Here is a 22,425-nt window from a genome sequence, read left to right on the forward strand (position 1 = left end):
CAAAATTAGTCAGAAGTAAACATTTGTAAAGTAACCATGTGTAAATGTGCAGGGGAGCTTGTGTGCAGACAGGTCCCAGGCCCCCACGGTGCGTGTGGCAGTAGTGTTTGGGGCGTTGGGTGAGACGGCATTGGGGCAGGATGAGTATGGTTCTCATTGTGCGGCATGTATCCTGATGGAATGACGGACCCTCTCAACTTATCTTGCCTCCCCTTCGAGATGGGCTGATCACCACTTGCTCCTTTCCTGTAGGCTGTTCCAGCAGCTGCCAAGGTGACTGCCCAGGTCAGAATGGTGTGGCCCCACCCTGTGTTGAGAGACCCCGGGGACAATGCCCGGTCTGGGTGGGGAGACATCAGGGACGATGCCCGCCCTGGGCGGGGAGACCCCGGGGACGATGCTCGGTCTGGGCGGGGAGACCCCGGGGACGATGCCCGGTCTGGGCGGGGAGACCCCGGGGACGATGCCCGGTCTGGGCGGGGAGACGCCGGGGACGATGCTCGGTCTGGGCGGGGAGACCCCGGGGACGATGCCCGGTCTGGGTGGGGAGACATCAGGGATGATGCCCGCCCTGGGCGGGGAGACCCCGGGGACGATGCCCGGTCTGGGTGGGGAGACATCAGGGATGATGCCCGCCCTGGGCGGGGAGACCCCAGGGACGATGCCCGGTCTGGGCGGGGAGACCCCGGGGACGATGCCCGGTCTGGGCGGGGAGACCCCGGGGACGATGCCCGGTCTGGGCGGGGAGACCCCGGGGACGATGCCCGGTCTGGGCAGGGAGTCCCTGGGGACGATGCCCACCCTGGGCGCGGAGACCCCGGGGACGATGCCCACCCTGGGCGGGGAGACCCTGGGGACGATGCCCGCTCTGGGCGGGGAGACACCAGGGACGATGCCCGCCCTGGGCGGGGAGACACCAGGGATAATGCCCGGTCTGTGCGGGGAGTCCCTGGGGACGATGCCCACCCTGGGCGGGGAGACCCCGGGGACGATGCCCACCCTGGGCGGGGAGACACCAGGGACAATGCCCGCCCTGGGCGGGGAGACATCAGGGACAATGCCCGGTCTGGGCGGGGAGTCCCTGGGGACGATGCCCGGTCTGGGCGGGGAGTCCCTGGGGACGATGCCCACCCTGGGCGGGGAGACCCCGGGGGCGATGCCCACCCTGGGCGGGGAGACCCCGGGGGCGATGCCCACCCTGGGCGGGGAGACCCCGGGGACGATGCCCGCCCTGGGCGGGGAGACACCAGGGATAATGCCCGGTCTGTGCGGGGAGTCCCTGGGGACGATGCCCACCCTGGGCGGGGAGACCCCGGGGACGATGCCCGCCCTGGGCGGGGAGACACCAGGGACAATGCCCGCCCTGGGCGGGGAGACACCAGGGACAATGCCCGCCCTGGGCGGGGAGACCCCGGGGACAATGCCCGCCCTGGGCGGGGAGACACCAGGGACGATGCCCGGTCTGTGCTGAGCAGAGCTGATCTCAGTCACCGTCGCGGAAATGAATCCAGGCTCTGGCTCCTGATTATAGGAAACGTACACACGTGGGCATCGGGTGAGGACAGGTCCGGCGTGGCTTGGAAATCCCTCACCGTCAAATAATCCACTGCCCCTGTAATGTATTTGCTTCATGGGTTCTTTACTGAAGAATCCATTGCAACACATTGCTATTAATAACTAGTTGGTTTATTAGCAAAGGTTTAACAATCACACGACACATTACCAGTTCATCCAGCAGGCTCACAACCACCTGCCCCATCGTGGATCCCCCGATCCCAACTGGCTGGGGTTTTATTGAGTCATGTGAACATCACGTGACTGGCTAAGCCACTCACAGTGCAACAGCTCTACAAACCTGTGAGCATATTCACCGGGGCATACATTACAGCCGTTTGATGTGGTGTATTTAGATTTCCAAAAGACATTCGATAAGGTGCCACACAAAAGGTTACTACAGAAGATAAAGGTACGCGGAGTCAGAGGAAATGTATTAGCATGGATCGAGAATTGGCTGGCGAACAGAAAGCAGAGAGTCGGGATAAATGGGTCCTTTTCCGGTTGGAAATCGGTGGTTAGCGGTGTGCCACAGGGATCAGTGCTGGGACCACAACTGTTTACAATATACATAGATGACCTGGAAGAGGGGACAGAGTGTAGTGTAACAAAATTTGCAGATGACACAAAGATTAGTGGGAAAGTGGGTTGTGTAGAGGACACAGAGAGGCTGCAAAGAGATTTAGATAGGTTAAGCGAATGGGCTAAGGTTTGGCAGATGGAATACAATGTCGGAAAGTGTGAGGTCATCCACCTTGGGAAAAAAAACAGTAAAAGGGAATATTATTTGAATGGGGAGAAATTACAACATGCTGTGGTGCAGAGGGACCTGGGGGTCCTTGTGCATGAATCCCAAAAGGTTAGTTTGCAGGTGCAGCAGGTAATCAGGAAGGCAAATGGAATATTGGCCTTCATTGTGAAAGGGATGGAGTACAAAAACAGGGAGGTCCTGCTGCAACTGTACAGGGTATTGGTAAGGCCGCACCTGGAGTACTGCGTGCAGTTTTGGTCACCTTACTTAAGGAAGGATATACTAGCTTTGGAAGGGGTACAGAGACGATTCACTAGGCTGATTCCAGAAATGAGGGGGTTACCTTATGATGATAGATTGAGTAGACTGGGTCTTTACTCGTTGGAGTTCAGAAGGATTGAGGGGTGATCTTATAGAAACATTTAAAATCATGAAAGGGATAGACAAGATCGAGGCAGAGAGGTTGTTTCCACTGGTCGGGGAGACTAGAACTAGGGGGCACAGCCTCAAAATACGGGGGAGCCAATTTAAAACCGAGTTGAGAAATAATTTCTTCTCCCAGAGGGTTGTGAATCTGTGGAATTCTCTGCCCAAGGAAGCAGTTGAGGCTAGCTCATTGAATGTATTCAAGTCACAGATAGATAGATTTTTAACCAATAAGGGAATTAAGGGTTACAGGGAGAAGGCGGGTAAGTGGAGCTGAGTCCACGACCAGATCAGCCATGATCTTATTGAATGGTGGGGCAGGCTCGAGGGGCTAGATGGCCTACTCCTGTTCCTAATTCTTATTTTCTTATGTTTCCTGTTTTATAGATAGATAGACTTGGATTTGTCTGGCACCTTTCATGACCACCAGATGTCCCAAAGCGCTTCACAGCCAATGAAGTACTTTTGGAGTGTCGTCACTGTTGCAATGTGGGAAACACGGCACACACAAACCGCAGTGTGATAATGACCAGATCATCTGTTTTAGTGATGTTGGTTGAGGGATAAATATTGGCTTCGGGGCGAATCCCCCTGCTTTTCTTTGAAACAGTGCTATGGGATATTTTACATCCAGCTGAGAGAACAGATGGGGCCTTGGTTTAATGCCCATCTGAAAGATGTGGAGTGTCATCCTGGATTTTTTGGCTCAAATCCCTGGAGTCTCAATTATACACGGAAATAACACGAGACAGGCCACGTGGCCCAACCAGTCCATGCCGGTGTTTACCCTCCACACGAGTAGTTAGAATCACATTTACCCACCCTGTTCCCATGTCCCTTCATCCCCTTCTCCAATCTAATCTGGAAATGTTGACTCAGTCTCTGCCTCAACCACCAAAGCTGGCAGTGAATTCCACAGCCTCACAACTAACTCTCTGTGGGTGAAGAAGTTCCTCCTGCTCTGTTCTAAATCACTTGCAGAACATTGTGTATCGATGGTGCATCGTTGGATGCCTTTACTGTTCCAAACAGACTGTTTCTATTTACCCTGTCCTTTCATCATTTTACCCATCCTTTCATCATTTTAAACACTTCTATCGTATCGCCATGCCCTAATCTGCGTTGTTCTAATTAGAAAGTGCCACGTGCTAGTCAGAGTAGGAATCGCAGGATAGCACAGATGAATACGTGGCTTGAGGAGTGGTGCACAAGGGAGGGATTCAAATTCCTGGGACATTGGAACCGGTTCTGGGGGAGGTGGGACCAGTACAAACCGGACGGTCTGCACCTGGGCAGGACCGGAACCAATGTCCTAGGGGGAGTGTTTGCTAGTGCTGTTGGGGAGGAGTTAAACTAATATGGCAGGGGGATGGGAACCTTTGCAGGGAGACAGAGAGAAGTAGCATGAGGACAGAAGCAAAGATAGAAAGAAGAAAAGTAAAAGTGGAAGGTAGAGAAACCGAAAACAAAAAGGGCCACATTTCATCAAAATTCTAAAAGGGCAAAGTGTGTTCGAAAGAAAAGCCTGAAGGCTCTGTGCCTCAATGCGAGGAGTGTTCGGAATAAGGTGGACAAATTAACTGCGCAGATAGCAGTTAACGGGTATGATGTAATTGGCATCACGGAGACATGGCTCCAGGGTGACCAAGGCTGGGAACTCAACATCCAGGGGTATTCAACATTTAGGAAGGATAGACAGAAAGGAAAAGGAGGTGGGGTGGCATTGCTGGTTAAAGAGGAAATTAATGCAATAGTAAGAAAGGACATTAGCTTGGATTATATGGAATCGGTATGGGTGGAGCTACGGAATACCAAGGGGCAGAAAACGCTAGTGGGAGTTGTGTACAGACCACCAAACAGTAGTAGTGAGGTTGGGGACAGCATCAAACAAGAAATTAGGGATGCATGCAATAAAGGTACAGCAGTTATCATGGGCGACTTTAATCTACATATAGATTGGGCTAACCAAACTGGTAGCAATGCGGTGGAGGAAGATTTCCTGGAGTGTATTAGGGATGGTTTTCTCGACCAATATGTCGAGGAACCAACCAGGGAGCTGGCCATCCTCAACTGGGTGATGTGTAATGAGAAAGGACTAATTAGCAATCTTGTTGTGCGAGGCCCCTTGGGGAAGAGTGACCATAACATGTTAGAATTCTTTATTAAGATGGAGTGTGACAGTTAATTCAGAAACTAGGGTCCTGAACTTAAGGAAAGGTAACTTCGATGGTTTGAGACGTGAATTGGCTAGAATAGACAAGCAAATGATACTTAAAGGGTTGACGGTGGATAGGCAATGGCAAACATTTAAAGATCACATGAATGAACTTCAACAATTGTACATCCCTGTCTGGAGTAAAAATAAAACGGGGAAAGTGGCTCAACCATGGCTAACAAGGGAAATTAAGGATAGTGTTAAATCCAAGGAAGAGGCATATAAATTGGCCAGAAAAAGCAACAAACCTGAGGACTGGGAGGCATTTAGAATTCGCAGAGGAGGGCAAAGGGTTTAATTAAGAGGGAGAAAATAGAGTACGAGAAGAAGCTTGCCGGGAACATAAAAACTGACTGCAAAAGCTTCAATAGATATGTGAAGAGAAAAAGATTAGTGAAAACACATGTAGGTCCCTTGCAGTCAGGATCAGGGGAAATTATAATGGGGAACAAAGAAATGGCAGACCAATTGAACAAATACTTTGGTTCTGTCTTCACGAAGGAAGACACAAATAACCTTCCAGAATTACTAGGGGACCGAGGGTCTAGTGAGAACGAGGAACTGAAGGATCTCCTTATTAGTCAGGAAATTATGTTAGGGAAATTGATGGAATTGAAGGCTGATAAATTCCCGGGGCCTGATAGAGTGAAATCCCAGAGTACTTAAGGAAGTGACCCTAGAAATAGTGGATGCATTGGTGATCATTTTCCAACAGTCTATCGACTCCGGATCAGTTCCTATGGACTGGAGCGTAGCTAATGTAACACCACTTTTTAAAAAGGGAGGGAGAGAGAAAACAGGTAATTATAGACTGGTTAGCCTGACATCAATAGTGGGAAAAATGTTGGAATTAATCATTGAGGATGAAAATAGCAGTACATTTGGAAAGCAGTGACAGGATCCGTCCAAGTCAGCATGGATTTATGAAGGGGAAATCATGCTTGACAAATCTTCTGGAATTTTTTGAGGATGTAACTAGTAGAGTGGACAAGGGAGCACCAGTGGATGTGGTGTATTTGGACATTCAAAAGGCTTTTGACAAGGTCCCACGCAAGAGATTGGTGTGAAAAATCAAATCACACGGTATTGGGGGTAATATACTGACATGGATAGAGAACTGGTTGGCAGACAAGAAGCAGAGAGTCGGGATAAACGGGTCCTTTTCAGAATAAACATAACTTAAGAACATAAGAATTAGGAACAGGAGTAGGCCATCTAGCCCCTCGAGCCTGCTCCGCCATTCAACAAGTTCATGGCTGATCTGGCCATGGACTCAGCTCCACTTACCCACCCGCTCCCCATAACCCTTAATTCCCTTATTGCTTAAAATTCTATCTATCTGTGATTTGAATACATTCAATGAGCTAGGCTCAACTGCTTCCTTGGGCAGAGAATTCCACAGATTCACAACCCTCTCTGGGAGAAGAAATTCCTTCTCAACTCGGTTTTAAATTGGCTCCCCCTTATTTTGAGGCTGTGCCCCCTAGTTCTAGTCTCCCCGACCAGTGGAAACAACCTCTCTGCCTCTATCTTGTCTATCCCTTTCATTATTTTAAATGTTTCTATAAGATCACACCTCATCCTTCTGAACTCCAACGAGTAAAGACCCAGTCTACTCAATCTATCATCATAAGGTAACCCCCTCATCTCCGGAATCAGCCTCGTGAATCGTCTCTGTACCCCCTCCAAAGCCAGTATATCCTTCCTTAAGTAAGGTGACCAAAACTGCACGCAGTACTCCAGGTGCGGCCTCACCAATACCCTATACAGTTGCAGCAGGACCTCCCTGCTTTTGTACTCCATCCCTCTCGCAATGAAGGCCAACATTCCATTCGCCTTCCTGCAGACTAACTTTTTGGGATTCATGCACAAGGACCCCCAGGTCCCTCTGCACCGCAGCATGTTGTAATTTCTCCCCATTCAAATAATATTTCTTTTTACTGTTTGTTTTTCCAAGGTGGATGACCTCACACTTTCCGACATTGTATTCCATCTGCCAAACCTTAGCCCATTCGCTTAACCTATCTAAATCTCTTTGCAGCCTCTCTGTGTCCTCTGCACAACCCGCTTTCCCACTAATCTTTGTGTCATCTGCAAATTTTGTTACACTACACTCCGTCCCCTCTTCCAGGTCATCTATGTATATTGTAAACAGTTGTGGTCCCAGCACCGATCCCTGTGGCACACCAATAACCACCGATTTCCAACCCGAAAAGGACCCATTTATCCCGACTCTCTGCTTTCTGTTCGCCAACCAATTCTCTATCCATGCTAATACATTTCCTCTGACTCCACGTACCTTTATCTTCTGCAGTAACCTTTTGTGTGGCACCTTATCGAATGCCTTTTGGAAATCTAAATACACCACATCCATTGGTACACCTCTATCCACCATGCTCGTTATATCCTCAAAGAATTCTAGTAAATTAGTTTAACATGATTTCCCCTTCATGAATCCATGCTGCGTCTGCTTGATTGCACTATTCCTATCTCGATGTCCCGCTATTTCTTCCGTAATGATAGCTTCAAGCATTTTCCCACTAAAGATGTTAAACTAACCGGCCTATATTTACCTGCCTTTTTTCTGCCTCCTTTTTTAAACAGAGGCGTTACATTAGCTGCTTTCCAATCCGCCATTCGTTATAATCTACCAAAATTCCCAGAGTCCAGAGAATTTTGGTAGATTATAACGAATACATCTGCTATAACTTCCGCCATCTCTTTTAATACCCTGGGATGCATTTCATCAGGACCAGGGGACTTGTCTACCTTGAGTCCCATTAGCCTGTCCAGCACTACCCCCCTAGTGATCGTGATTGTCTCAAGGTCCTCCCTTCCCACATTCCTGTGACCAGCAATTTTTGGCATGTTTTTTGTGTCAGGCAGTGACTAGTGGAGTGCCGCAGGGCTAAGTGCTGGGACCCCAGCTCTTTACAATATACATCAATGATTTGGATGAAGGAATTGAGTGTAATATCTCCAAGTTTGCAGATGACACTAAGCTGGGTGACGGTGTGAGCTGTGAGAGGGATGCTAGGAGCCTGCAGGGTGACTTGGACAGGTTAGGTGAGTGGGCAAATGCATGACAGATTTAGTATTATGTAGATAAATGTGAGGTTATCCACTTTCGGGGCAAAAACGTGAAGGCAGAATATTATCTGAATGGCGGCAGATTAGGAAAAGGGGAGGTGCAACAAGACCTGGGTGTCATGGTTCATTAGTCATTGAAAGTTGGCATACAGGTACAGCAGGCGGTGAAGAAGGCAAATGGTATGTTGGCCTTCATAGCTAGGGGATTTGAATATAGGAGCAGGGAGGTCTTACTGCAGTTGTACAGGGCCTTGGTGAGGACTCACCTGGAATATTGTGTTCAGTTTTGGTCTCCTAATCTGAGGAAGGACGTTCTTGCTATTGAGGGAATGCAGCGAAGGTTCACCAGACTGATTCCCGGGATGGCAGGACTGACATATGAGGAGAGACAGGATCAACTGGGCCTTTATACATTGGAGTTTAGAAGGATGAGAGGGGATCTCATAGAAACATATAAGATTCTGACGGGACGGGACGGGACTGGACAGGTTAAATGCGGGTAGAATGTTCCCGATGTTGGGGAAGTCCAGAACCAGGGGACGCAGTCTTAGGATAAGGGGTAGGCCATTTAGGACTGAGATGAGGAGAAACTTCTTCACTCAGAGAGTTGTTAACCTGTGGAATTCCCTGCCGCAGAGAGTTGTTGATGCCAGTTCATTGGATATATTCAAGAGGGAGTTAGATATGGCCCTTATGGCTAAAGGGATCAAGGGGTATGGAGAGAAAGCAGGAAAGGGGTACTGAGGGAATGATCAGCCATGATCTTATTGAATGGTGGTGCAGGCTCGAAGGGCCGAATGGCCTATTCCTGCACCTATTTTCTATGTTTCTAAAGGACCCAATTTTGCAAGTCCTTATTTTTGGATTAGCTCACGCCAGGCAGTGACTCTGTGCTGAACCCTCTCTAAAACCTCAACACCCTCCCTGTAATGTGGAGCCAGGTACTGCACACTGTCTCCAACTGTGATCTCATGGAGGTTGAATATCAGCTCAGCGTTATCTTGTGGCTATTATAGGATGTGCCTCTTGTGATAACACCTAGAATTGCACCAGCCCGTCATAGCCTCATTAACCCGAGATGCTGGCATTAGCATTGCGTGAAGCTGGGCTCCATAAACCCTCTGTTCTCCCGCAGCTCTGAGCCCCCTGCCGTTGTCAGTGGTGGAGACTGACAGCAGTCATGGGACCAGAGGGAGTCAGCTTCTCCGGAAGAGCCACTGGGGAAAATATAGGTTTGTAAGAAGCGAGGGTGGGACACCACTAAAACTGCTGTGTTGGGTGTCACCCGCCCAGCTGGGACCTCACGCTGGGTTACCCAGATAAAACCCCATTCAAGTCAAGGTCCAGCTGGGGAATCAGAGCAGGGAAGTACACGGCGAGATACATTGAGAAGCACAGAAGGTATCTGAATTGATCTGACTCAATAAATAGCCAAAGTGAACCCAGTGCCGCTAACGATGTTTCTGTGAGGCCGCCAAGTTTGGCTGAGGGTGATGTTTGTGTTTGTAATCGGAGTGAGACGGAACCAACAACTGAAGTGTGGAGGAACAGAGGGACCTTGGAGTGCAGGTCCACAGATCCCTGAAGGCAGCAGGCCAGGTGGATAAGGTGGTTAAGAAGGCATACGGAATACTTGCCTTTATTAGTCGAGGCATGGAATACGAGAGCAGGGGGGTTTATGCTTGAACTGTATAAAACACTAGTTAGGCCACACACAGCTAGAGTACTGCGTGCATTTCTGGTCACCACATTACAGGAAGGATGTGATCTCACTGGAGAGGGTGCAGAGGAGATTTACGAGGATGTTGCCGGGACTGGAGAATTTTAGCTGTGAGGAAAGATTGGATAGGCTGGGTCTGTTTTCCTCGCAACAGAGGAGGCTGAGGGGAGACCTGATTGAGGTGTATAAAATGATGAGGGGCCTGGATTTAGTCAACAACCTGGGGGCATAGATTGAAAGTAATTGGGGGGAGGTTTAGAGGGGATTTGAGGGGAAATGTCTTCACCCAGAGGGTGGTGGGGGTCTGGAACTCACTGCCTGAAAGGGTGGTAGAGGCAGAAACCCTCACCACATTTAAACAGTATTTGGATGTGCACCTGAAGTGCCGTAACCTACAGGGCTGCGGACCCAGAGCGGGAAAGTGGGATTAGGCTGGGTAGCCTCTTGGTCGGCTGGCGCAGACACGATGGGCCAAATGGCCTCCTTCCATGCTGTAAATTTCTGTGGTTCTATGACATCGCACCACTAATGTGAGGAACGGCCTCCCAGGGGCTTCATGGTGCGGGTGAGGAAGAATTCACAGAGCAGGGAGCGGCTGGAGTTAGCACAGGTGATCGGTGCGCTGCCTGGATCGCTCGGCCTTCCAGAAGTTTCCAATAGCACCAAGTGATGCAGCGAGGTGCAGGGATGAGGGAGAAGGTTCCAGAGACCAAGGTACTGGAGATTCTCCCGTGGGGAGGGGTGGTGAATGTACATCCCACCAGTACGTCATTGGCGCGTTGGGACATCCTGAGGTCATGAAAGGCGCTATATAAATATAGCTCTGTGTGACAGTGTGACATCGGGTGTGTTATATCTTGAACATGATAGACAGATCGTAATGATAGACATTATATATGGATGAAAAGATACAGAAATATAGCTAGATAACCAAATAATCCGGTTTTTATTACTGCTGTTATTTGAGGGATTAGCGATAGAGGAGAACTTCCCTCCTCTTCAAATAATCTTTTAATTCCACCTAGCAAGCCTTAGTTTAACATCTCATCTGAAAGGCGGCCGCTCCGACAGTGCGGCGCTCCCTCAGTACTGCCCCTCCGACAGTGCGGCACTCCCTCAGTACTGCCCCTCTGACAGTGCAGCACTCTCTCAGTACTGCCCCTCTGACAGTGCAGCGCTCCCTCAGTACTGCTCCTCTGACAGTGCAGCACTCCCTCAGTACTGCCCCTCCGACAGTGCAGCGCTCCCTCAGTACTGCCCCTCTGACAGTGCAGCACTCCCTCAGTACTGCCCCTCCGACAGTGCAGCGCTCCCTCAGTACTGCTCCTCTGACAGCGCAGCGCTCCCTCAGTACTGCCCCTCCGACAGTGCGGTGCTCCCTCAGTACTGCCCCTCTGACAGTGCGGCACTCCCTCAGTACTGCCCCTCCGACAGTGCGGCACTCCCTCAGTACTGCCCCTCCGACAGTGCAGTGCTCCCTCAGTACTGCCCCTCCGACAGTGCGGCACTCCCTCAGTACTGCCCCTCCGACAGTGCAGCACTCCCTCAGTACTGCCCCTCCGACAGTGCGGCACTCCCTCAGTACTGCCCCTCCGACAGAGCGGCACTCCGTCAGTACTGCCCCTCCGACAGTGCGGCACTCCCTCAGTACTGCCCCTCCGACAGTGCGGCACTCCCTCAGTACTGCACTGGAGTGTGAGCCTGGATTTTACCCTCAAGTCTCCGGAGTGGGACTTGAACCCACAACCTTCTGACTCCGAGGTGATGTCGGTAGGTAGGTAGAGAGAGAGATAGATAGAGAGATATTTCTTGTGGTAGATTCAGGTGACTGAGAGTTAAATCCTCCTCACTTTACATAGGAACATAGTTTATTTATAAACTAAACATTCAACCCACTCTCACAGTTATCTTTCAATCCCAATCATCACTTGCCAATAATTTCCAGCCAAAAGAAGGAAACTTTATTTCACACATTAAATTCGTGGTGAATTTGCACAGAGACAAACTGTGTGCTGCAGTTTTCAGTCACATGTTGTACCGAGCGCTCCACAGGATGGGTGAGGAGAGCAGGGAGTTGAGCATAGCAAAGGCAGCTTACACTTGACACACCGAACTGCTTATAGCTCTGTCTCCACACTCCTGCTGAGCCAGTCTGTCTGTACCGTTGATGCATCATTCAGTCATTGTCTGGGGCGTACCTTCAGCCGTGCTCTCTGTCAGCTCTGCTCACTGCTGGCAAACTTATTCAGCAAAAGTAATTCTCTCCTTTTGTAGGCGGTACCTCTTCCCCGTTTCCTCGCCTGCTGCAGGGGCTGCCTGTCCTCGGCCAGTTACAGTCCTGCCCTCACCCCTCCGACCTCACCCTCAACCCCCGACCTCACCCTCAACCCCCGACCTCACCCTCAACCTCCGACCTCACCCTCAACCTCCGACCTCACCCTCGACCCCCGACCTCACCCTCAACCCCCGACCTCACCCTCAACCCCCGACCTCACCCTCAACCTCCGACCTCACCCTCAACCTCCGACCTCACCCTCAACCTCCGACCTCACCCTCAACCTCCGACCTCACCCTCAACCTCCGACCTCACCCTCAACCCCCGACCTCACCCTCAACCTCCGACCTCACCCTCAACCTCCGACCTCACCCTCAACCCTCGACCTCACCCTCAACCCCCGACCTCACCCTCAACCCCCGACCTCACCTGCACAGCCAAACAAAATTCTCACTTCATCAGTGTCAGCTGTGGCTCAGGGGCCGCACTCTCGCCTCTGGGTCAGAAGGTCGCGGGTTCAAGTCCCACTCCAGGGACTTGGCCACAAAAATCCAGTCTCTCACTCCAGTGCAGTACTGAGGGAGCGCTGCACTGTCGGAGGGGCAGTGCTGAGGGAGAGCCTCACTGTCGAAGGGGCAGTACTGAGGGAGCGCCGCACTGTCGGAGGGGCAGTACTGAGGGAGCGCCTCACTGTCGGAGGGGCAGTACTGAGGGAGCGCCTCACTGTCGGAGGGGCAGTACTGAGGGAGCCCCGCACTGTCGGAGGGCAGTACTGAGGGAGCGCCTCACTGTTGGAGGGGCAGTACTGAGGGAGCCCCGCACTGTCGGAGGGCAGTACTGAGGGAGCGCCGCACTGTCGGAGGGGCAGTACTGAGGGAGCCCCGCACTGTCGGAGGGGCAGTACTGAGGGAGCGCCTCACTGTCGGAGGGGCAGTACTGAGGGAGCCCCGCACTGTCGGAGGGCAGTACTGAGGGAGCGCCGCACTGTCGGAGGGGCAGTACTGAGGGAGCCCCGCACTGTCGGAGGGGCAGTACTGAGGGAGCGCCTCACTGTCGGAGGGGCAGTACTGAGGGAGAGCCTCACTGTCGGAGGGGCAGTACTGAGGGAGCGCCGCACTGTCGAAGGGGCAGTACTGAGGGAGCGCCGCACTGTCGGAGGGGCAGTACTGAGGGAGCGCTGCACTGTGGGAGGGACAGTACTGAGGGAGCGCCGCACTGTCGGAGGGGCAGTGCTGAGGGAGAGCCTTACTGTTGGAGGGGCAGTACTGAGGGAGTGCCGCACTGTCGAAGGGGCAGTACTGAGGGAGCGCCGCACTGTCGGAGGGGCAGTACTGAGGGAGCGCCGCACTGTCGGAGGGGCAGTACTGAGGGAGTGCCGCACTGTCGGAGGGGCAGTACTGAGGGAGTGCCGCACTGTCGAAGGGGCAGTACTGAGGGAGTGTCGCACTGTTGGAAGTGCAGCACTGAGGGAGTGTCGCAGTGTTGGAGTTGCTAGCTTTCAGATGAGATGTTAAACCGAGGCCCCGACTGCCTTTCAGTTGGATGTAAAAGATCCCATGGTACTATTTCGAAGAAGAGCAGGGGAGTTATCCCCGGTGTCCTGGGGCCAATATTTATCCCTCAATCAACAACAAAAAATAGATCATCTAATCATTATCACATTGCTGTTTGTGGGAGCTTACTGTGCACAGGTCGGCCAACACGTTTCCCACATTACAACAGTGACCGCACTCCAAAAGTACTTTGGATTGGCTAACTAACAGAAAACAGAGAGTCGGGATAAATGGGTCATTTTCCGGTTGACAAACAGTGACTAGTGGGGTGCCGCAGGGATCGGTGCTGGGTCCTCAACTATTTACAATCTATATTAATGACTTGGATGAAGGGACAGAGTGTAATGGAGCCAAGTTTGCTGATGATACAAAGATGGATGGGAAAGCAAATTGTGAGGACACACAAAAAATCTGCAAAGGGATGTAGACAGGCTAAATGAGTGGGCAAAAATTTGACAGATGCAGTATAATGTGGGAAGATGTGAGATTATTCACTTTGATAGGAAAAATAAAAAAGCAAATTATAATTTAAATGGAGAAAAATTGCAAAGTGCTGCAGTACAGAGGGACCTGGGGGTCCTTGTGCATCAAACACAGAAAGTGAGTATGCAGGTACAGCAAGTGATCAGGAAGGCAAATGGAATGTTGGCCTTTATTGAAAGGGGGATAGAGTATAAAAGCAGAGAAGTCCTGCTACAACTGTACAGGGTATTGGTGAGGCCACACCTGGAGTACTGCGTGCAGTTTTGGTCTCCGTATTTAAGGAGGGATATACTTGCATTGGAGACAGTTCAGAGAAGGTTCACTCGGTTGATTCCGGAGATGAGGGGGTTATCTTATGAAGATAGGTTGAACAGGTTGGGCCTGTACACATTGGAGTTCAGAAGAATGAGAGGTGATCTTATTGAAACCTAAGATTCTGAGGGGGCTGGACAGGGTAGATGCCGAGAGGATGTTTCCCCTCGTGGGGGAATCTAGAACTAGGGGACATAGTTTCAGAATAAGGGGCCGCCCATTTAAAACTGAGATGAGGAGGAATTTCTTCTCAGAGGGTTGTAAATCTGTGGAATTCTCTGCCCCAGAGAGCTGTGGAGGCTGGGACATTGAATATATTTAAGGTGGAGATAGACAGATTTTTGAGCGATAAGGGAATAAAGGGTTATGGGGAGCGGGCAGGGAAGTGGAGCTGAGTCCATGATCAGATCAGTCATGATCGTATTGAATGGCGGAGCAGGCTCGAGGGCTGTATGGCCTACTCCTGCTCCTATTTCTTATGTTCTTACGTACCGCATGGGAGTGAATCATTCCCTTTACACGCTGTGTACTGTACATGTACAGGCGACACTGATACACACACTGGGTGTACAGTCCCAGACTGGAGTGATTTAATTTTAGTTTGTGTAACACAACTACAGAGTTTAATGTTTGGAATGGTTGTAATTGATGGAGGAGCAGTTCTCTTCATTAACAGAGCCCGGCACAGATCGGCTGCTGGTGGAAAGGTTTGGTGTGTCGGTCTCTGATTCTCACGCAGCACAAATCAAACAATCCGTTCCTTCCGCATGACCTGAGAAACACATCGGAGCATTTCCGAGTTTTCTCACCAGGGAGCCTGAGTGTCTGGGAGAGGGGTCGGGCCCCTTTCAACCTGCTGTTGGGGCCCCTGAGGGGCAATAACGGGGCGACGAGACCAGCGCCTATCTGCCGCTGAATCCGCCGGGAGTTTTGCGGGGGGTGGGGGGGGTGTGTACGGTGTTGTGCTCCGATCTCCTGCGCCCACCGCCTGTCGCGCCCCGGACCTGAACGTGGGTCCCGCACCCTGCAACATCGCCGGGCAACAACACCGCCCGCTGCCGGAGGGGCGTTGGCGGGCCGAGCGCTTCGGGGGCGGGGCTTAACGGCGAGGGGGCCGAGCTCAGTGAAAATACAAATTCACGTCTCTGCCTCGGATGTGTTTACCTGGCTTTCTGCCCGGGATCAATGGGCCCAGCACTCTGCCACAGCACATGGGGCTGGTTGGGCCGGATGGTGGCCACAGTCAGGGAGCAGCTGACTGGGCCCAGTGCCGAGCAGGCAGCGATGGCCTGTCTCTGTGAGGGAGAGGAGAAACCTCAGACCCCGGCATTGGTGGACGGGACATTGGGCACCCCTTACCACCCCACCTGCTGCATGTTGCCCCCCCAGGCAGGAAGTGCAACGCCTGACTTCGCTCTCCTTGAGAACACTGGCACGTGGTGCTAACTTTTAAACGTTCTAGCCCTGACTGGGGCGCTCCCCAAGTTCTGCCTGGAGCCAGTCTGGACGTTGGATCTCCAGCTGGAGGCCAGGCAGCACCGTGGGGAGCAGCACCGAGGTTGGGGAGATTGGTGAGACGGTGGGGTACATGAGGGAGTTGCTGGTTACATGCCCGCGGGAGGAGCGAAGGGCCCTGCTCCCCGGGGGCTTAGGGCACTTTTCCACATCTCAACCTTCCAGGTAACAGAGTGATTGTGAGCACTGGTGTGGGCCAGGGAGGGTTAATCCCAGCGACCATCGCACAGTGACGGTGTGTGTGGGCCAGGGAGGGTTAACCCCAGCGACCATCGCACAGTGACGGTGTGTGTGGGCCAGGGAGGGTTAACCCCCAGCGACCATCGCACAGTGACGGTGTGTGTTTGTGGGTTGTGGCCCAATGGTGCCCCGATGGCCAGGACACCAGCTGCGAGGAATACTTCCACTGGAAGTGTCCTCTCGGGCGCTGGTCCACCCAGTGCAGTGCCTGTGTGCTGCTGACTGCACAACACTGGTGCTTTGGGGAAAATAAGACAGGAGCGATATGAAAGCAGACAGAGCAGGAGGCACAATGGTTCCAGCACCAGGGAGAGTTCCTCTCCTTTGTGCCCCTTAATGTGATGCCTGAGCACAATGCTTCATGGGCCACGGATTACTGGGAGGTGCAGTCACTGTCAGCACATCAGCAAACACGGCATGGAGTCTGCCACTGCGAGCAAGAGCGAGAAAGCAGGAAGGTTCCAGGCTCCGAGGCGCTGACGACAGACCTTGTCCTTGCAGCATGTCAATCATTGCCTGTCACACATAATGATGACATCAATCCTAATTGTGTTTATCGTTGCTGAGGGTAATCACTGCGTAACCAGACAGAGAACGTAATGAAACAGCAAATATCAGATCCCATCACTGGAGAACCTTGTTAACACACAGAGCAGTATGCAGGAGACGGTTTAATACGAGGACTTCATTACTATATAGATTTTTGAAGGTGAGTGATCTTTTCATCCCCAATACTTAGTTCAATATTTTCCAAATCTCCTCTCAATATTCCAACATGGGGTGCAGTAACATCGGCAACCTCCCTAGTTACTTAACATTGTCAGGACATTCAAACACACACACACACACACACACACACACACACACCAAACACACACCAAACACACACCAAACACACACCAAACACACCAAACACACCAAACACACACACACACACACACACACACACACACACCACACACACCAAACACACCAAATACACCAAACACACCAAACACACCCCCCACACCCCCACACCCCACACACACACCAAACATACACACAGACACATACACATACCAAGCACGCATGACAAACACACACACACCAAACACAAACACAAACATACACAAACAAACACACACCAAACACATACCAAACACAGACACACACATTCATACATACACATACCAAACATGTTCAACAAACACGCACACCCCGACGCGCACCCCGACATGCACCAACAAACACGCGCACACAGAGGCGCGCGCGCACACAGACGCACCGCGCGCAGACACGCCTCACAAACGCACACATGACTCACCAAACACGTACGCCATCAAACACACACACACACAGCAAGCACACACACACACCAAACACTAACCAAACACACACACACACCACACACATACTCACACAAACACTCACACATGCACACACTTAACACCATACACACTCACCAAACACACACACACACACCATACACACTCACCAAACACACATACTCACGAAACACACATACTCACCAAAAGCACACGCACACGCACACGCACACGCACACGCACACGCACACGCGCACACACACACACACACACGCCAAACACTCCGGCACGAGAAACCAAACACACACACACACCAAACACACACTCAAAGACAAAAATCAAAAAGGGCCACATTACAACATAATTCTAAAAGGACAAAGAGTGTTAAAAAAAAACACCTGAAGGCTTTATGTCTCAATGCGAGGAGCATTCGTAATAAGGTGGATGAATTAACTGCGCAGATAGCAGTTAACGGATATGATGTAATTGGAATTACAGAGACATGGCTCCAGGGTGACCAAGGCTGGGAATTCAACATCCAGGGGTATTCAATATTCAGGAAGGATAGAGAAAGGAAAAGGAGGTGGGGCAGCGTTGCTGGTTAAAGAGGAAATTAACGCAATAGTAAGGAAGGACATTAGCTTGGATGATGTGGAATCTGTATGGCTAGAGCTGCGGAACACCAAAGGGCAGAAAACGTTAGTGGGAGTTGTGTACAGACCAACAAACAGTAGTAGTGAGATCGGGGATGGTATTAAACAGGAAATTAGGGATGCGTGCAATAAAGGTACAGCAGTTATCATGGGTGACTTTAATCTACATATAGATTGGGCTAATCAAACTGGTAGCAATACGGTGGAGGAGGATTTCCTGGAATGTATAAGGGATGGTTTTCTAGACCAATATGTCAAGGAACCAACTAGAGAGCTAGCCATCCTAGACTGGATATTGTGTAATGAGAGAGGATTAATTAGCAATCTTGTTGCGCTAGGTCCCTTGGGGCAGAGTGACCATAATATGGTAGAATTCTTCATTAAGATGGAGAGTGACACAGTTAATTCAGAGGCTAGGGTCCTGAACTTAAAGAAAGGTAACTTTGATGGTATGAGATGTGAATTGGCTAGAATAGGCTGGGGAATGATACAAAGAGTTGACGGTGGATAGGCAATGGCAAACATTTAAAGATCACATGGATGAACTTCAACAATTGTACATCCCTGTCTGGAGTAAAAATAAAACAGGGAAGGTGGCTCAACCGTGGCTAACAAGGGAAATTAGGGATAGTGTTCAATCCAAGGAAGAGGCATATAAATTGACCAGAAAAAGCAGCAAACCTGAGGACTGGGAGAAATTTAGAATTCCGCAGAGGAGAAAGGGTTTAATTAGGAGGGGGAAAATAGAGTATGAGAGTAAGCTTGCAGGGAACATAAAAACTGACTGCAAAAGCTTCTATAGATATGTGAAGAGAAAAAGATTAGTGAAGACAAATGTAGATCCCTTGCAGTTAGATTCAGGTGAACTTATAATGGGGAACAAAGAAATGGCAGACCAATTGAACAAATACTTTGGTTCACAAAGGAAAACACAAATAATCTTCCGGAATACTAGGGGACCAAGGGACAAGCAAGAAGGAGGAACTAAAGGAAATCCTTATTAGTCAGGAAATTGTGTTAGGAAAATTGATGGGATTGAAGGCCGATAAATCCCCAGGGCCTGATAGTCTGCATCCCAGAGTATTTAAGGAAGTGGTCCTAAAAAAGTCGATGCATTGGTGGTCATTTTCCAACATTCTATAGACGCTGGAGCAATTCCTATGGATTGCAGGGTAGCTAATGTAACCCCCACTTTTAAAAAAGGAGGGAGAGAGAAAATAGGAAACTATAGACCGGTTAGCCTGACATCGGTAGTGGGGTAAATGTTGGAATCAATTATTAAAGATGGAACAGCAACGCAGTTGGAAAGCAGTGACAGGATCGGTCCAAGTCAGCATGGATTTATGAAAGGGAAATCATGCTTGACAAATCTTCTCGAATTTTTTGAGGATGTAACTAGTAGAGTGGACAAGGGAGAACCAGTGGATGTGATGTATTTAGACTTTCAAAAGGCTTTTGACAAGGTCCCACACAAGAGAGTACTGTGCAAAATTAAAGCACATGGTATTGGGGATAATGTATTGACGTGGATAGAGAACTGGTTGGCAGACAGGAAGCAAAGAGTAGGAATACATAAGAACATAATAAGAATTAGGAACAGGAGTAGGCCATCTAGCCCCTCGAGCCTGCTCCGCCATTCAACAAGATCATGGCTGATCTGGCCGTGGACTCAGCTCCACTTACCCGCCCGCTCCCCATAACCCTTAATTCCCTTATTGGTTAAAAATCTATCTATCTGTGACTTGAATACATTCAATGAGCTAGCCTCAACTGCTTCCTTGGGCAGAGAATTCCACAGATTCACAACCCTCTGGGAGAAGAAATTCCTTCTCAACTCGGTTTTAAATTGGCTCCCCCGTATTTTGAGGCTGTGCCCCCTAGTTCTAGTCTCCCCGACCAGTGGAAACAACCTCTCTGCCTCGATCTTGTCTATCCCTTTCATTATTTTAAATGTTTCTGTAAGATCACCCCTCATCCTTCTGAACTCCAACGAGTAAAGACCCAGTCTACTCAATCTATCATCATAAGGTAACCCCCTCATCTCCGGAATCAGCCTCGTGAATCATCTCTGTACCTCCTCCAAAGCTAGTATATCCTTCCTTAAGTAAGGTGACCAAAACTGCACGCAGTACTCCAGGTGTGGCCTCACCAATACCCTATACAGTTGCAGCAGGACCTCCCTGCTTTTGTACTCCATCCCTCTCGCAATGAAGGCCAACATTCCATTCACCTTCCTGATTACCTGCTGCACCTGCAAACTAACTTTTTGGGATTCATGCACAAGGACCCCCAGGTCCCTCTGCACCGCAGCATGTTGTAATTTCTCCCCATTCAAATAATATTCCCTTTTACTGTTTTTTTTCCCCAAGGTGGATGACCTCACATTTTCCGACATTGTATTCCATCTGCCAAACCTTAGCCCATTTGCTTAACCTATCTAAATCTCTTTGCAGCCTCTCTGTGTCCTCTACACAACCCACTTTCCCACTAATCTTTGTGTCATCTGCAAATTTTGTTACACTACACTATGTCGCCTCTTCTAGGTCATCTATATATATTGTAAACAGTTGTGGTCCCAGCACCGATCCCTGTGGCACACCAATAACCACCGATTTCCAACCCGAAAAGGACCCATTTATCCCGACTCTCTGCTTTCTGTTCGCCAGCCAATTCTCGATCCATGCTAATACATTTCCTCTGACTCTGCATACCTTTATCTTCTGCAGTAATCTTTTGTGTGGCACCTTATCGAATGCCTTTTGGAAATCTAAACACACCACATCCATCGGTACACCTCTATCCACCATGCTCGTTATATCCTCAAAGAATTCCAGTAAATTAGTTAAACATGATTTCCCCTTCATGAATCCATGTTGCGTCTGCTTGATTGCACTATTCCTATCTAGATGTCCCGCTATTTCTTCCTTAATGATAGCTTCAAGCATTTTCCCCACTACAGATGTTAAACTAACCGGCCTATAGTTACCTGCCTTTTGTCTGCTCCCTTTTTTAAACAGAGGCGTTACATTAGCTGCTTTCCAATCCACTGGTACCTCCCCAGAGTCCAGAGAATTTTGGTAGATTATAACGAATGCATCTGCTATAACTTCCGCCATCTCTTTTAATACCCTGGGATGCATTTCATCAGGACCAGGGGCCTTGTCTACCTTGAGTCCCATTAGCCTGTCCAGCACTACGCCCCTAGTGATAGTGATTGTCTCAAGGTCCTCCCTTCCCACATTCCCATGACCAGCAATTTTTGGCATGGTTTTTGTGTCTTCCACTGTGAAGACCGAAGCAAAATAATTGTTTTAAGGTCTCAGCCATTTCCACATTTCCCATTATTAAATCCCCCTTCTCATCTTCTAAGGGACCAACATTGACTTTAGTCACTCTCTTCCGTTTTATATATCGGTAAAAGCTTTTACTATCTTTTTATGTTTTGCGCAATTTTACTTTCGTAATCTATCTTTCCTTTTTTTATCGCTTTCTTAGTCATTCTTTACTGTCGTTTAAAATTTTCCCAATCTTCTAGTTTCCCAATAACCTTGGCCACCTTATACGCATTGGTTTTTAATTTGATACTCTCCATTATTTCCTTGGTTATCCACGGCTGGTTATCCCTTCTCTTACCGCCCTTCTTTTTCACCGGAGATGTTAATGGGTCCTTTTCCGAATGGCAGGCAGTGACTAGTGGGGTACCGCAAGGCTCAGTGCTGGGACCCCAGCTATTTACAATATACATTAATGATTTAGACGAAGAAATTGAGTGTACTATCTCCAAGTTTGCAGATGAAACTAAGCTGGATGGCAGTGTGAGCTGTGAGGAGGATGTTAAGAGGTTGCAGGGTGACTTGGACAGGTTAGGTGAGTGGGCAAATACATGGCAGATGCAGTATAATGTAGATAAATGTGAGGTTATCCACTTTGGTGGCAAAAACAGGAAGGCAGTAAATTATCTGAATGGTGACAGATTAGGAAAAGGGGAGGTGCAACGAGACCTGGGTATCATGGTACATCTGTCATTGAAAGTTGGCATGCAGGTACAGCAGGCAGTGAAGAAGGCAAATGGCATGTTGGCCTTCATAGCGAGTGGATTTGAGTATAGGAACAAGGAGGTCTTACTGCAGTTGTACAGGGCCTTGGTGAGGCCACACCTTGAATATTGTGTACAGTTTTGGTCTCCTAATCTGAGGAAAGACATTCTTGCTATTGAGGGAGTGCAGCAAAGGTTTACCAGACTGATTCCCGGGATGGCAAGACTGACATATGAAGAAAGACTGGATCGACTAGGCTTATATTCACTGGAATTTAGAAGGATGAGAGGGGATCTC

At 49.8% G+C, this 22,425-nt stretch overlaps 1 protein-coding gene across 1 annotated transcript in view; it reads left to right on the forward strand.

Moving 5' to 3' along the window:
• The window catches only part of hs3st4 (heparan sulfate (glucosamine) 3-O-sulfotransferase 4), a 302,626-nt gene that overhangs the window by 22,496 nt on the left and 257,705 nt on the right, over positions 1-22,425 (forward strand). The gene's annotated exons all lie outside the window — the stretch shown is intronic.

This window comes from Pristiophorus japonicus, chromosome 15 (assembly GCF_044704955.1).
Source record: "Pristiophorus japonicus isolate sPriJap1 chromosome 15, sPriJap1.hap1, whole genome shotgun sequence".
NCBI classification, from domain to species: domain Eukaryota; kingdom Metazoa; phylum Chordata; class Chondrichthyes; family Pristiophoridae; genus Pristiophorus; species Pristiophorus japonicus.